This window comes from Panulirus ornatus, chromosome 15 (assembly GCF_036320965.1).
Source record: "Panulirus ornatus isolate Po-2019 chromosome 15, ASM3632096v1, whole genome shotgun sequence".
NCBI lineage: Eukaryota > Metazoa > Arthropoda > Malacostraca > Decapoda > Palinuridae > Panulirus > Panulirus ornatus.
In genome coordinates, this window is record NC_092238.1 from 24,204,632 (window position 1) to 24,220,662 (window position 16,031).

At 47.3% G+C, this 16,031-nt stretch overlaps 1 protein-coding gene across 4 annotated transcripts in view; it reads left to right on the forward strand.

Annotated features, from left to right (window-relative positions):
- Window positions 1–225: 225 nt before the first annotated feature.
- The window catches only part of LOC139753760 (synaptotagmin-15-like), a 165,507-nt gene continuing 149,701 nt past the window's right edge, over window positions 226–16,031 (forward strand). For all 4 annotated transcript variants that reach the window (XM_071670588.1, XM_071670584.1, XM_071670585.1 and 1 more), the window contains exon 1: window positions 226–766. The gene's annotated coding sequence lies outside the window, so the exon portion shown is untranslated. The remainder of the gene's footprint in view (window positions 767–16,031) is intronic.

Sequence of the window (16,031 nt, forward strand, 5' to 3'; positions counted from 1 at the left end):
GTAGTGGGCGGGGCGGGGTGTGTGTGGTAGTGGGCGAGGCGGGGTGTGTGTGGTAGGGGGCGGGGTGTGTGCGTGGGTGGGTGGGACAGGGCGGGGCGGGGCGGGTTGTGTGCGTGGGTGGGAAGCTGGGGGCGGGAGGTGTGTGCGTGGGTGGGTGGGTGGCAGGGGGCGGGGCGGGGCTGGGTTGGGTAGCGTTCTAGACCGCCTGATCCTCTCACACGGGGTCGGACCATCGCGCTAGTGAGAGGTGTCGCTCTCCTCGTGCTCTGCCTCACTCTCCCTCGTGTCCAGCTCTCCCAGCTTCCCGTGGTGAGAACAGTAGTAACATGACGCGTGACGCGTGACGTGACACCCACGTTACCTGGTAACGAGAGTCCAGAGATGACGGTGAACTGATCACAGCCGTTGTGCGCTACACACCACAGCTGTAGTGCCCACCTCTCGCCTCTGTCTTACACACACACACACACACACACACAGACACACACCACACGACCTACCGACCGACAGACAGACAGACAGACAGACAGACAGGAGACCTACTACACTGGTGGACGGGACGGATCATTGACTCACTTGCACAGCACAAGCTCACACCAGCCTCGCTACGGGCAGGGGGTCAACTGTGGCCCCTGGGCTCACCCACCACCTGGCCACACCAGCTGAGCTACGGGCAGGGGGTCAACTGTGGCCCCTGGGCTCACCCACCACCTGGCCACACCAGCTGAGCTGTACCTGAGGACACCAGCTGAGCTGCTCCTGACCAGTGAGTTGCTGTCTGCCTCTCTTACTGTTCTTCCTCATGTTCCCTACCTGTTATATTGTTCCTCGTCTTCCCTACCTGTTATATTGTTCCTCATGTTCCCTACCTGTTATATTGTTCCTCATGTTCCCTACCTGTTATATTGTTCCTCATGTTCCCTACCTGTTATATTGTTCCTCGTGTTCCGTAGCTCAGTTGTACCGGTCTTCCATTAGTTTCGTTCTTTTATGCTGTTCCTGATTTCCGTACGACAGTGTAATACTGGTGATGTTCCGTACGTCACTTATACTGGTGTTCCTCATGTTCCGTACCTCACTTATACTGGTGTTCCTCATGTTCCGTACCTCACTTATACTGGTGTTCCTCATGTTCCGTACCTCACTTATACTGGTGTTCCTCATGTTCCGTACCTCACTTATACTGGTGTTCCTCATGTTCCGTACCTCACTTATACTGGTGTTCCTCATGTTCCGTGCCTCACTTATACTGGTGTTCCTCATGTTCCGTGCCTCACTTATACTGGTGTTCCTCATGTTCCGTGCCTCACTTACTGGTGTTCCTCATGTTCCGTGCCTCACTTATACTGGTGTTCCTCATGTTCCGTGCCTCACTTATACTGGTGTTCCTCATGTTCCGTGCCTCACTTACTGGTGTTCCTCATGTTCCGTGCCTCACTTACTGGTGTTCCTCATGTTCCGTGCCTCACTTACTGGTGTTCCTCATGTTCCGTGCCTCACTTACTGGTGTTCCTCATGTTCCGTACCTCACTTATACTGGTGTTCCTCATGTTCCGTACCTCACTTATACTGGTGTTCCTCATGTTCCGTACCTCACTTATACTGGTGTTCCTCATGTTCCGTACCTCACTTATACTGGTGTTCCTCATGTTCCGTACCTCACTTATACTGGTGTTCCTCATGTTCCGTACCTCACTTATACTGGTGTTCCTCATGTTCCGTACCTCACTTATACTGGTGTTCCTCATGTTCCGTACCTCACTTATACTGGTGTTCCTCATGTTCCGTACCTCACTTATACTGGTGTTCCTCATGTTCCGTACCTCACTTATACTGGTGTTCCTCATGTTCCGTACCTCACTTATAATGGTGTTCCTGCATGTTCCTACCTCAGTTATAATGGTGTTTCGCGTTCCTTACCTCAGTTATAATGGTGTTCCTGAGTTTCTCATTCCTTACTCAGTTTATTGTTAATGTTCGTCTTTATAATGCTGTTCACGTTCCTTACCTCAGTATAATGGTGTTCCTGACGTTCCTTCTACTCAGTTATAATGCTGTTCCTGACGTTCCTTACCTTAGTTATAATGGTGTTCCTGGCGTTCCTTACCTAGTTATAATGGTGTTCCTGACGTTCCTTACCTCAGTTATAATGGTGTTCCTGACGTTCCTTACCTCAGTTATAATGGTGTTCCTGACGTTCCTTACCTTAGTTATAATGGTGTTCCTGACGTTCCTTACCTCAGTTATAATGGTGTTCCTGGCGTTCCTTACCTCAGTTATAATGGTGTTCCTGACGTTCCTTACCTCAGTTATAATGGTGTTCCTGACGTTCCTTACCTCAGTTATAATGGTGTTCCTGACGTTCCTTACCTCAGTTATAATGGTGTTCCTGACGTTCCTTACCTCAGTTATAATGGTGTTCCTGACGTTCCTTACCTCAGTTATAATGGTGTTCCTGACGTTCCTTACCTCAGTTATAATGGTGTTCCTGACGTTCCTTACCTTAGTTATAATGGTGTTTCTCACGTTCCTTACCTTAGTTATAATGGTGTTCCTGACGTTCCTTACCTTAGTTATAATGGTGTTCCTGGCGTTCCTTACCTCACTTATAATGGTGTTCCTGACGCTCCTTACCTCAGTTATAATGGTGTTCCTGACGTTCCTTACCTTAGTTATAATGGTGTTCCTGACGTTCCTTACCTCAGTTATAATGGTGTTCCTGACGCTCCTTACCTCAGTTATAATGGTGTTCCTGACGCTCCTTACCTCAGTTATAATGGTGTTCCTGGCGTTCCTTACCTCAGTTATAATGCTGTTCCTGACGTTCCTTACCTCAGTTATAATGGTGTTCCTGACGCTCCTTACCTTAGTTATAATGGTGTTCCTGGCGTTCCTTACCTCAGATATAATGGTGTTCCTGGCGTTCCTTACCGCAGTTATAATGGTGTCCTGGCGTTCCTTACCTCAGTTATAATGGCTGTCCCTGGCGTTCCTTACCTCAGTTATAATGGTGTTCCTGACGCTCCTTCCTCAGTTATAATGGTGTTCCTGGCGTTCCTTACTCAGTTATAATGGTGTTCCCTGGCGTTCCTTACCTCAGTTATAATGGTGTTCCTGACGTTCCTTACCTTAGTTTATAATGGTGTTCCTGACGTTCCTTACCTCAGTTATAATGGTGTTCCTGGCGTTCCTTACCTCAGTTATAATGGTGTTCCTGGACGTTCCTTACCTCAGTTATAATGGTGTTCCTGACGTTCCTTACCTCAGTTATAATGGTGTTCCTGGCGTTCCTTACCTCAGTTATAATGGTGTTCCTGACGTTCCTTACCTTAGTTATAATGGTGTTCCTAGCATTTCTTACCTCAGTTATAATGTTCATACATCGTTAGTGAAACCCTTCCTTGTCTGACCATCTGTTGGGTGACGTGTGTACGGATGAGGGAAACATTGTGTCATATAAGGACAATTATAATTAATGATGGTTTATTGTCTCACATGTGCAGATAAACCGTCTTTTAGACAGTACAATAACTTAGTTATTTAGACAGTACAATAACTTAGTTATTAGACAGTACAATAACTTAGTTATTTAGGCAGTACAATAACTTAGTTATTAGACTACAATAGCTTAGTTATTTAGGCAGTACAATAACTTAGTTATTAGACAGTACAATAACTTAGTTATTTAGGCAGTACAATAATTCAGTTATTTAGACAGTACAATAACTTAGTTATTTAGACAGTACAATAACTTAGTTATTTAGGCAGTACAATAACTTAGTTATTTAGGCAGTACAATAACTTAGTTATTAGACTACAATAACTTAGTTATTTAGGCAATACAATAACTTAGTTATTAGACAGTACAATAACTTAGTTATTTAGGCAGTACAATAACTTAGTTATTTAGGCAGTACAATAACTTAGTTATTAGACAGTACAATAACTTAGTTATTTAGGCAGTACAATAACTTAGTTATTAGACAGTACAATAACTTAGTTATTTAGGCAGTACAATAACTTAGTTATTAGACAGTACAATAACTTAGTTGTTTAGGCAGCACAATAACTTAGTTATTTAGACAGTACATTAACTTAGTTATTTAGACTACAATAACTTAGTTATTAGACAGTACAATAACTTAGTTATTAGACAGTACAATAACTTAGTTATTAGACAGTACAATAACTTAGTTATTAGACAGTACAATAACTTAGTTATTAGACAGTACAATAACTTAGTTATTAGACAGTACAATAACTTAGTTATTAGACAGTACAATAACTTAGTTATTAGACAGTACAGTAACTTAGTTATTAGACAGTACAATAACTTAGTTATTAGGCAGTACAATAACTTAGTTATTATACAGTACAATAACTTAGTTATTAGACAGTACAATAACTATTTAGTCAGTACAATAACTTAGTTATTTAGACAGTACAATAACTTAGATATTAGACTACAATAACTTAGTTATTAGACAGTACAATAACTTAGTTATTAGGCAGTACAATAACTTAGTTATTAGACAGTACAATAACTAATGATTAGTTAGGTCGCGTAACTAGCGCCTGGAGCTGCAGCGTCACGTGCATCACACCAGAAAGTGTGACCTGTGCTTTACCTTTGCCCCCTTACTGAGGTCGGGAGCTGCTCAGGTCATGCGTGAGGTCGGGAGCTGCTCAGGTCATGCGTGAGGTCGGGAGCTGCTCAGGTCATGCGTGAGGTCCCTAACAGCCCCATCCATAAACAAATTAAACAACCATGGAGACATCACACACCCCTGCCGCAAACCTACATTCACCGAGAACCAATCACTTTCCTCTCTTCCTACACGTACACATGCCTTACATCCTCGATAAAAACTTTTCACTGCTTCTAACAACTTGCCTCCCACACCATATATTCTTAATACCTTCCACAGAGCATCTCTATCAACTCTTATCATATGCCTTCTCCAGATCCATAAATGCTACATACAAATCCATTTGCTTTTCTAAGTATTTCTGACATACATTCTTCAAAGCAAACACCTGATCCACACATCCTCTACCACATATATATATATATATATATATATATATATATATATATATATATATATATATAAGGACGGCTACAAGCTCAGAGTGTTGGGAGCTGACCACTAAGGGTGTTCCGTAATCCGGGCCGTTATGTGATAGCCTTTAGAAAGCAGGAAGTGGTTCCCCACTCACTAAATTCTCAATTATTTTCGGGGTCATGACCTCAGGCCCTTCATGAGCTCGTGATTTAGCGGGAAATTTGAATGGTTGAGGAACACTCAGGAAAACTCAGCTGAAGACTCCCAGGAAGGTTAGGGCCGGCCATGTGTGTGTGTGTGTGTGTGTGTGTGTGTGGTAACATGCAGTCGACGTGTTTCGTCATTGTCACTGTGTGTTGCTGTTCACCAGCCAGGGAGGAGGCGAGGCAGGGTCGCGCGGGCTGGCTCCCCCATCTGCACCGTGCTCAGACTGACCACGATGGTGACCCAGCGAGTTAGGTTAGGTGTGGCCAGGTTGTGTTGGGTCAGGGGTTGTGGGGTCAAGACACATTTGGGTTAACATGTGGCTCGCTAAGTTTATCTAAGTTGCATATACTTAGTCTGGCTGTTGTAGGTCACGTGATCTCGTGAGACTAGAGCAGGTTAAAAGGTTTGGTTATAAAAAGTTATGGAAGCTGTCACACCCACAACCACTTCATCGTGATGTACAGTGTGGCTGGCCAAGAGATGCAACCCGGATAATGGGAGAACATTTCTTCCTTGTCTGTGATTGGCTGAGACGCAATCTATATGGGAGAAAGAAGGGCCATTGTCAGTGATTGGACCTGACTCCAGGCCATGGGATCGACCCGTACAAATTCTCCCGGAATGGCCCAGTCATCCGAGCCTCAAGCGATGGGCCGCACATAAAGTGGTACTGGAGGTGTACAGCCACTCCCTCCCTCGTGAAGGAGGTTGACGAAGCCCCAGTGAGAACATGGTTGTGCCACACGAGCACAACACCGTCCTGCTGAACGTGTCACACGAGCACAACACCGTCCTGGTGAACGTGCCACACGAGCACAACACCGTCCTGGTGAACGTGCCACACGAGCACAACACCGTCCTGGTGAACGTGCCACACGAGCACAACACCGTCCTGCTGAACGTGCCACACGAGCACAACACCGTCCTGGTGAACGTGTCACACGAGCACAACACCGTCCTGGTGAACGTGCCACACGAGCACAACACCGTCCTGGTGAACGTGCCACACGAGCACAACACCGTCCTGGTGAACGTGCCACACGAGCACAACACCGTCCTGGTGAACGTGTCACACGAGCACAACACCGTCCTGGTGAACGTGTCACACGAGCACAACACCGTCCTGGTGAACGTGCCACACGAGCACAACACCGTCCTGGTGAACGTGTCACACGAGCACAACACCGTCCTGGTGAACGTGCCACACGAGCACAACACCGTCCTGGTGAACGTGCCACACGAGCACAACACCGTCCTGGTGAACGTGAAAGTTTGTTGTTTTGATGATAATGGAGGCTTTATTGTGGTGAATCTTTTGTCACGTATTTTGATTGTGGATACTTACAGTTACTACACCTGGAAATGGTTGTTGCCTAGTTACTTGTTATGAGTTACATTTAATGTTTTGTTAGCTTACGTATTATATATATAGAATAATGAAGAATATTTTTGCGTGGTTATGGTTAGTTAACTTGATTATTTAACGTCTCCTTTTTCTCAGGTCAGAGTTTGTTGGGCAACTTAGATCTCGAGATGTTGTTGATAGATGTGGGTTAGGTTAGGCTGTGTCACGTTATCTCAGGAAACAATAAGATACGTTTGGTTTCCTAACGTTACTAAATACGTTATTAATGAAGTATTGCGCTCATGCATGGCTAACCCTCTGTTTTGCAGTCAGTAGTAGGATTCGATTTCCTGTATGTTGTTTTCATGCCATCAGGATGTGTGCAGACCTGTGTAGCGAGGTCCTCCCAGGAGCAGGTGTGAGGACACTGCTACCTGTGTTCAGGCGTCGTGATACTCCAGTGTACAGGACGTAGTGGGAGGGACAGCACTCGGCCACCACTCCTCTACGATGTTCACTGGCGGGCAAACAAAAAGTTGTGAACAGTTAACATCGTGAACATTGTTAACATTGTAAACATTAACATTTTGAACATTGTGAACATTGGTAACATTGTGAACATTGTTAACATTGTAAACATTGTTAACATGAGTATGTTATCCCAAGAGTTATCACCTACTTGTTATATGAATTTATTTATAAGGACTTCATCCTTAAATATGTTGAAAATGTAATTATTCATTTCCCTAATCCCCCTTCTCCCTCCCCCTCCCCCAAATAGCAAATATTCTCACAATATGGTCATCTGATTCACAGAAGCAATGTATATAATTGCTTGAAAAATGTTAGAAGCGAATTCTAAAAATAGTGTGCAAGGCATCGAAAACTACCAATTTCAATTTTCCCCAAAATGGCAAATGTTTCTAAAAATATTTAGTTTTGTAATTTGTTGTGGATCCTCTCCAACACAGCATTACTAAAAAAAAATTCGAAAGTATTATAATCGTGAATGAAAATATGAATTGTAATTTCCCATGAAACTGGAAATTCTAATGAAATATTCATCAATAATGTCTTGTATATATTTTGTAGAATATTACTCCACAAATAGATCATAATAGTGTGGGCAGGAATAGTTGTGAGACGTGCACGATAATAGTCATTAGCATACTAACACACAACTGGTTATCATCAGTGCAATGCAGGCACTCACAAGCAAGCACTAGAACTGAAGGAAGAAGTTGTATCATGACATTTAGCCAGTGGGAATGATACAAGTCAGCAAGAAGCGCAGAAATCAAGCCAGTCAGCAGCGGCTCCTGGTCACCATCAAGCCAGTCAGCAGCGGCTCCTGGTCACCATCAAGCCAGTCAGCAGCGGCTCCTGGTCACCATCAAGCCAGTCAGCAGCGGCTCCTGGTCACCATCAAGCCAGTCAGCAGCGGCTCCTGGTCACCATCAAGCCAGTCAGCAGCGGCTCCTGGTCACCATCAAGCCAGTCAGTAGACCAGCCAGTCTCCCAGTAAAGCTGATGTCCAGCTAAATGAGCACGAAGACATAAGATTCATCAGTTCTCCCACCAACACCGAATTTCATTTGGAATGACCAAGTACCGAGGAATGTGGCCACTGATGTGTCTGGACAACGTAGGGAAATACAGTTGTTGTTGTTGTAGATTGGTCAGAAAGCATGAAATTCATCGATCTTACTTTTCTCATTTTGTCGGTAAATTTCCTTTCGCGTATTTTATTATTCCGATGGTGACGCGTAGTCAGTTATGCTGTTTAGATTATTTCTTTTGGTTAATATAACAGGAAGGGAATTGTATGGCACGTTAATACAAAACTGAATTATAGATTTTTTCTGTAACTTTATTATGTTTTGTATTATAGAGTTTATTAAGGCGGGAATATAGAGTTCCACTTGTATATTGTACACGTCAGTGTGTGTGCGCTTGTATACATTTCATTGTAAATATTTTTGTAGTCAGTTTAGTTTTCAGTACATCGCTTAAAATTTGCTTCTTCTACTTTACATCTAACAGATGTGAACGTGGCAGAAGCAGCAGCGTAAGTAAAATTCTCAGAAAGATTATGAATAAGTACTTGGTCAATGTCGTGTTCTCTCGTGCGAAGTCATCTTGATTTCTAGTTATGTCTACATGGAGTCTCTCCCTCACGAAGAAAGATTACTTTATCATCAGCATGACACCAGCACGTGTCGTCATCACTGTAATACATGTATACTACACGGTACTTGTACCTTGCTAGGGCTGCTATAGACTTGTACCTAGCTAGGGCTACTATAGACTTGTACCTAGCTAGGGCTGCTATAGACTTGTACCCAGCTAGGGCTACTATAGACTTGTACCTAGCTAGGGCTACTATAGACTTGTACCTAGCTAGGGCTACTATAGACTTGTACCTAGCTAGGGCTACTATAGACTTGTACCTAGCTAGGGCTACTATAGACTTGTATCTAGCTAGGGCTACTATAGACGTGTGAGCGCGCCTGTTCTTTCACCCGCAAATATTTATTTAAATGTTACGTAAACTTGGTAAATGGGAGGTGACAGCACGACTCATTATCACCAGTATGATGGTAATGAGTCGTTCATTGTTAGTAACGATCCTTTCGTTGATACTTGATGTCTAAGAACATGTTATAGTGGGAGCCAAGTTACCTCCACTCATGCCCTCTGTACAGGCCATGGCATTTTCTGTTACTTCTGTTGTATTTTCTCTGCACCAAACATCAGACAACATAAATGTAAAATGCTTCACATAAAGAAGGGCAGAAAAAATCATGAGTAAGTCTGCGGCACCAGTTGGCCAGATACTCCTCTCCACTTCCATCTTGTAAGAGCCTCGCAAACTTCTCGCCCTGATAAATTTTCGCGAAACTTTGGCGAGCTGAGACCTTGTATAGGGAGTTGCTATTGAGTGAGATTATTCAAGACGGAGGACACACTTTTCTTTTTCTCTGGCAAAGTTAACATCAGTTGTAAATTCCGGCGAGTGTTGAGAGACTGCTGCTCGATTCATCATTCAAGGACACCTTCGTAAGGTCCTTCATTCTCTCTGAGGTACATTAAGGAATGTTGAAGGAAAACCTAAGTATTTTCAAGACACGGAAACTTGTTTGTAGTGTAGGAACAAACTGTGTATATTGCAGAGGTGTATTGCTACACCAGGACTGACAACTGCCATGATAACTACCACATCTGACACTGGATCATTACCCGGGTTTTTTTTTTTTTTTTTTTTCTTTTTTTTTTTTTACATTTCTGCCCTCCAGCCCGTGTACCTCGTATTGCGACATAGAAACCATACACCACTTGTTCCTTCACCACGTGTACCTCGTATTGCGACACATTCGTCATACACCACGTGTTCATCCAGCATTAACTTCACGAAATATGTATACGTTATACACTCTCATACATATTTGCTCCGAGAGAGAATTTCCTTCAACATTACAGCTGGTCGTTTATGTGTGACGTACAGACAGATCCTGCTCCTCCCTGTATGGTCAACCCAGTACAGCTCAGGGTCTGATGTTGGTCTGGCTTGTAGCCTGGGGACGGGTGGTAGTTCTGCTCTCTGTACCCAAGGGTCATAACGTCTTGCTCAAGAGTTTAACACTTTACTGCCTAAAAACTGCAAACATTTTTTTAGTCAATTGAGACGTCACGGCCAACTGTGTCAAGGTTCCTGAAGAGCAAGGCTGCGCTACCTCCAGTAGCAGGGAAATGTAGACTGATTTTCATCAAGTATAAGGACCATGGGAGGATGGGCAGAGGTTCTTTTCTGAGGAATACCAGTGGACCATTTTGGTTATAACTAGGCGGCTGTGTCTATTATTAGTAAACTGTGGCTTTAGTGAGACTGACTGGTGACCTTAAAGCGGCGTAAGTTTTTGAGTTTGACGACCCGTGAACCCCGCATGACCTGGATATAATCGTCTGACTTCAGCTAAAATAAAAGTGCCAAAGTGAAGCATTCATTTGACGACCCGGGAGCACCACAAAAAATGAATCCATTTTCCTAAGGATGGTTGTTTATGTAGGCTGTCCGCCCACCACACACGCATATAGAGCGCCAGCCATTTTCCCTTCCCGTTGAATTTATTCTTACTATATGAATGATAAACTCTGAGGTTACACACACAACGATGACGTCCGTTCTCATTAAGGTATATGTTTGACGAGCGCGTTGACTGAGAAACAAAGAATACAGACACACGGACACCAGGCGACTGTTAATGTAAACAAACATCAAATGTATTGAGGAATATCAACCTTAGTAATGTTCTCTTAAACCTCTACTAGAACAGTTATCAGTGATTACTGTCTAAATTTAATTTAGATGTTCTACGTGACTCGATGTTTCATTTTATTTTAGTATCCTCAATATCGAGTATGGATCTTGACCACGAAAATTGGCGCAAGGCAATCAGGCGGTAACGATATGGTTCGTGTGAGCGATACGACCTGGGAAAGATGACAACTCTTGAACGAAAAAAAAAAAAAGGTGGCAGAAAATAGGGACGACGCATAAAGTGGTTGTGTACCATCACATGTACTGGTTCTTGGTCGACCTCTGCAAGTAGCTGTATTTTCTTATATGGTTCTTATAGTTTTTCCTTGAATTTGATGACTTGACCTTCATAGTTATCATTTCTTTGAAAGTGGAAGTAACATTCCAGCGAGTGGCAGGACACGACAGTATGAGCCCAACACCAGGAGTGTTGTGAGAACACTACCAGCGAGAGGGACGCCTGTGACCTCCGGACATCTTGGTCTACAACGGTGCAAGTAAACCACCAGTCCAAAACCCGCCAAAAGTTACGACATAAATGAGAGTGAGAGGCACTGGATGCCATGTGTGTGATCCTCTCACCCGCACACGCTAGTACGAAGCTTAACATGTCAGAAATATACAGGTGTTCATATGACGACCTCGTAAATAATCATCCTATATGTTGCCATGGATGTCTGGTGATGTCAACACGACATGTAAACAGTGGTCGCGCACGAGACAACGGTAGATATATGTTCTCTGAATAATCTACAACAAGATATAAGATGGAAGCCCTTCAGTTCTGCCCAGGATATAACCTTTCATATATCAGGTAGACCAGAGACACGATCTATCGTCACGATGTGGCCGCCAGTTCCCCGTCCATAGTTAACTATAACGACTTTACATCTCCAAGTGTGAGGCGTCCGCCATGCTGAGGCTGGTCTGCGACGTCTGTTGTGGTAGGGCGGAAGCTGCACTTGTTGTATCCAGAACCCGGATGGAGGGAGTGTGGACCCCGGGGATGGAGGGAGTGTGGACCCCGGGGGTGGAGGGAGTGTGGACCCCGGGGATGGAGGGAGTGTGGACCCCGGGGATGGAGGGAGTGTGGACCCCGGGGGTGGAGGAAGTGTGGACCCCGGGGATGGAGGGAGTGTGGACCCCGGGGATGGAGGGAGTGTGGACCCCGGGGATGGAGGGAGTGTGGACCCCGGGGGTGGAGGAAGTGTGGACCCCGGGGATGGAGGGAGTGTGGACCCCGGGGGTGGAGGGAGTGTGGACCCCGGGGATGGAGGAAGTGTGGACCCCGGGGATGGAGGGAGTGTGGACCCCGGGGATGGAGGGAGTGTGGACCCCGGGGGTGGAGGGAGTGTGGACCCCGGGGGTGGAGGAAGTGTGGACCCCGGGGATGGAGGGAGTGTGGACCCCGGGGGTGGAGGAAGTGTGGACCCCGGGGGTGGAGGAAGTGTGGACCCCGGGGGTGGAGGAAGTGTGGACCCCGGGGGTGGAGGAAGTGTGGACCCCGGGGTGGAGGAAGTGTGGACCCCGGGGTGGAGGAAGTGTGGACCCCGGGGGTGGAGGAAGTGTGGACCCCGGGGTGGAGGAAGTGTGGACCCCGGGGGTGGAGGAAGTGTGCATCCCTGGGGTGGAGAGAGTCTGAAGGAAGCCAGCGACGTGGCCACACTGATCCTTCTGAGGGATCAACTCGTCCTCGTCCCCTGGGAAGCTGTGGGACTTCACATGATGGAATCCCAAGCTTTTTGGTTTTGTTTCCCTGGAACCACATGACAGGTGGCCGGCCACAGCTGCTGTTGCTGCCGCCGTTGTGACTTGGTGTTAATGATGATGATGGTTAGTGTGAGGTGTACACCATGATGACCAACCAGTGTGTGTTGCTGCGATGATTCACGTCTCGGGCTGGTGTGTGGCGGGCCGGCCACTCTCGATCCTCCTGCCCCGTGCTGTTGTTGTTGTCCTGTTCTCTCTCTCTCTCTCTCTCTCTCTCTCTCTCTCTCTCTCTCTCTCTCTCTCTCTCTCTCTCTCTCTCTCTCTGGTATCTCGTAACGTTTCATCGTTCTCTGTTTCCCAGCACCTGTTCCTCCAGTGTCCCTCCCTTCAGTGTCTCTTCCTCCAGTGTCTCCCTCGCTGCATCTCATCAGTATCTCCCCCGCCTGTCAGCTGGTCGGCCGTGGTAAAGTCAGAAATACCGAGTAATAACACAGCTTGGAGGAGGTGCTGCTGACCCTCACCCCTCCCTGCCCCACTGGCCTGCAGCACAGCATCTTCTTGACCCCAGAGATCAAACGTCTGTGGTTAAGTGAGGTGACATTAACTGAACCCCTTGAGAAAGACGGTGCGACCCTTGAGAGTCAGGTCAAAGGTCACACCGTCGTACCCAAGCATCATACCGTCGTACTACCGTGCTGGAGGGTTGTATCGTATCTTGAGAAGGTCGTACCGTCGTGTTCAGGGATGGTACCTCCGTGCTCAACGTTCAAACATTGTACCATTGGCTTCGAGGGTTGTATCCTCGTCCTCAAAAGGACTGTACAGTTGTGCTTGATTTAAGGTTGTTACTGTTGTGCTTCAGGTAGAACTCTACAACACACACACACACACACACACACACACACACACACACACACACCAGCTCCCTCCTCTTCGTGGTGGGCTGGATGTATTGTGTGGTGCTGGCCAGGCTGGTGTGTGTCACGGTAGGAGGGAAGGAGGTCAGGCTGGGGGTCAGTATGACCTCGGGTTAGCAGTGTTACAGTGCAGGTCAGGACCATCCCACACCGGGGGTCAGGCTGGGGGTCAGTATGACCTCGGGTTAGCAGTAATACAGTGCAGGTCAGGACCATCCCACACCGGAGGTCAGGCTGGGGGTCAGTATGACCTCGGGTTAGCAGTGTTACAGTGCAGGTCAGGACCATCCCACACCGGAGGTCAGGCTGGGGGTCAGTATGACCTCGGGTTAGCAGTGTTACAGTGCAGGTCAGGACCATCACGATGCACCGTCTCACTGTACACTCCCGACCTCCACTGATGATGGTCCTACTCTTTTATTTTTTCTTGGTCTTACCTTTCCTCACCTTTCCTCATTACGACCTTCAAAACACAATCACCAGTGTCTAGCCAGCCAGCCTGCCAGCTAGCCAGCCAGCTAGCCAGCCAGCCAGCTAGCCAGCCAGCCAGCCAGCCAGCCAACTCGTACCTCCAGGTTGACAGACGCTGTCCGTCTTTGGTGTCAGTGAGTCAGGGTAGGTGGTGGTGGTGGTGAGTGGTGAGTGGTGGTGATGGTGATGGTGGTGGTGGGTGGCAGTGATGATGGGTGGTGATGGTGATGGGTGGTGATGGTGATGGTAGGATGGTGATGGTAGTAGTGATGGTGGTGGTGGGTGGTGATGGTGGAGGTGGGTGGTGGTGGTGGGTGGTGGTGGTGGTAGTGATGGTGATGGTGGTGGTGATGTGATGGTGGTGATGGTGGTGTTGGGGTGGTGATGGTGGTGATGGGGTGGTGGTGGTGGTGATGGTGGTGGTGATGGGGTGGTGGTGATGGTGGTGGGTGATGGTGGTGGTGATGGTGGTGGTGATGGTGGTGGTGGTGATGGTGATGGTGGTGGTGATGGTGATGGGGTGGTGGTGATGGTGGTGGTGGTGGTGGTGGTGATGGGGTGGTGGTGATGGTGGTGGTGGTGGTGGTGGTGGTGATGGTGATGGTGGTGGTGATGGTGATGGGGTGGTGGTGATGGTGGTGGTTATGGTGGTGATGGTGATGGTGATGGGGTGGTGGTGATGGTGGTGGTGATGGTGGTGGTGATGGTGATGGGGTGGTGGTGATGGTGGTGAAGGGTGATGGTGGTGGTGGTGATGGTGATGGTGATGGGGTGGTGGTGATGGTGGTGGTGATGGTGATGGGGTGGTGGTGATGGTGGTGAAGGGTGATGGTGGTGGTGGTGATGGTGATGGTGATGGGGTGGTGGTGATGGTGGTGGTGATGGTGATGGGGTGGTGGTGATGGTGGTGAAGGGTGGTGGTGATGGTGGTGGTGATGGTGATGGTGGTGATGGTGGTGAAGGGTGGTGGTGGTGGTGTTGGTGATGGTGATGGGGTGTTGGTGATGGTGGTGGTGATGGTGATGGTGATGGGGTGGTGGTGATGGTGGTGGTGATGGTGGTGGGTGATGGTGGTGGGTGGTGGTGATGGTGATGGTGATGGTGGTGGTGATGGTGGTGGGATGGTGGTGGTGGTGGTGGTGTGGTGATGGTGGTGGTGAGGTGGTGGTGAGTGGTGTGATGTGTGGGTGGTGGTGATGGTGGTGGGGTGTGGGGGTGAGTGATGGTGGTGTGGTGAGGTGTGTGTGGTGATGGTGATGGTGTGGGTGGTGTGATTGTGGTGGTGATGGTGATGGTGTGGTGGTGTGTGGTGGTGATGGTGGTGGGTGTGTGGTGGTGGTGATGGTGTGGGTGGTGGTGTGGTGTATTGGTGTGGATGGTGGTGGTGATGGAGTGGTGATGGTGGGAGGTGATGTGGTGATGGTGATGGTGATGGGTGGCTGCCGCACCTCTCAACACTTGCGTCTCCCCCGACACCTCGCTCCTCGTAGGGACACACAGGGACTCGACTGTCTATAAGGTTGTTGTTATTAATAATTTTTTCGTTTCTAACCATAACATTGACTCACAATTCCGCTTCACAGGAGTCATGGCTTATTGCACACCTCTTGCGTACGTAACTGGTGGATCCTGAGTATGTAAACTTAAGGTTTGTCTCTCAACTGTCATTGCTTTCCTGTGTCTCGCCTGCTCCTCTCCTGACGTCACTAACTTTATAGATTTCTTCAACAATCTAAATTCCCGTCGCGACGGAGTGACATCGTCTTCAGAAGCTTGCTGACCTCGACGTCGAAGATCTTAAAATGCACCGTCGAGAGTGGCTCTGCTCCTGCAACACAAATGGTGGTGGTGTGTTGCGGGATGGGAGACCTCAAGTCCTCACGTTCTCCGTGTTGCTGAGCTGACGCGAATTATTAATATTCCTGTCCAGATTCCAGACCGTGACCAGCACTCGCCAGTGTGGGTGTGAGTGTCGCCTTTCATCCTTCATGCTATAA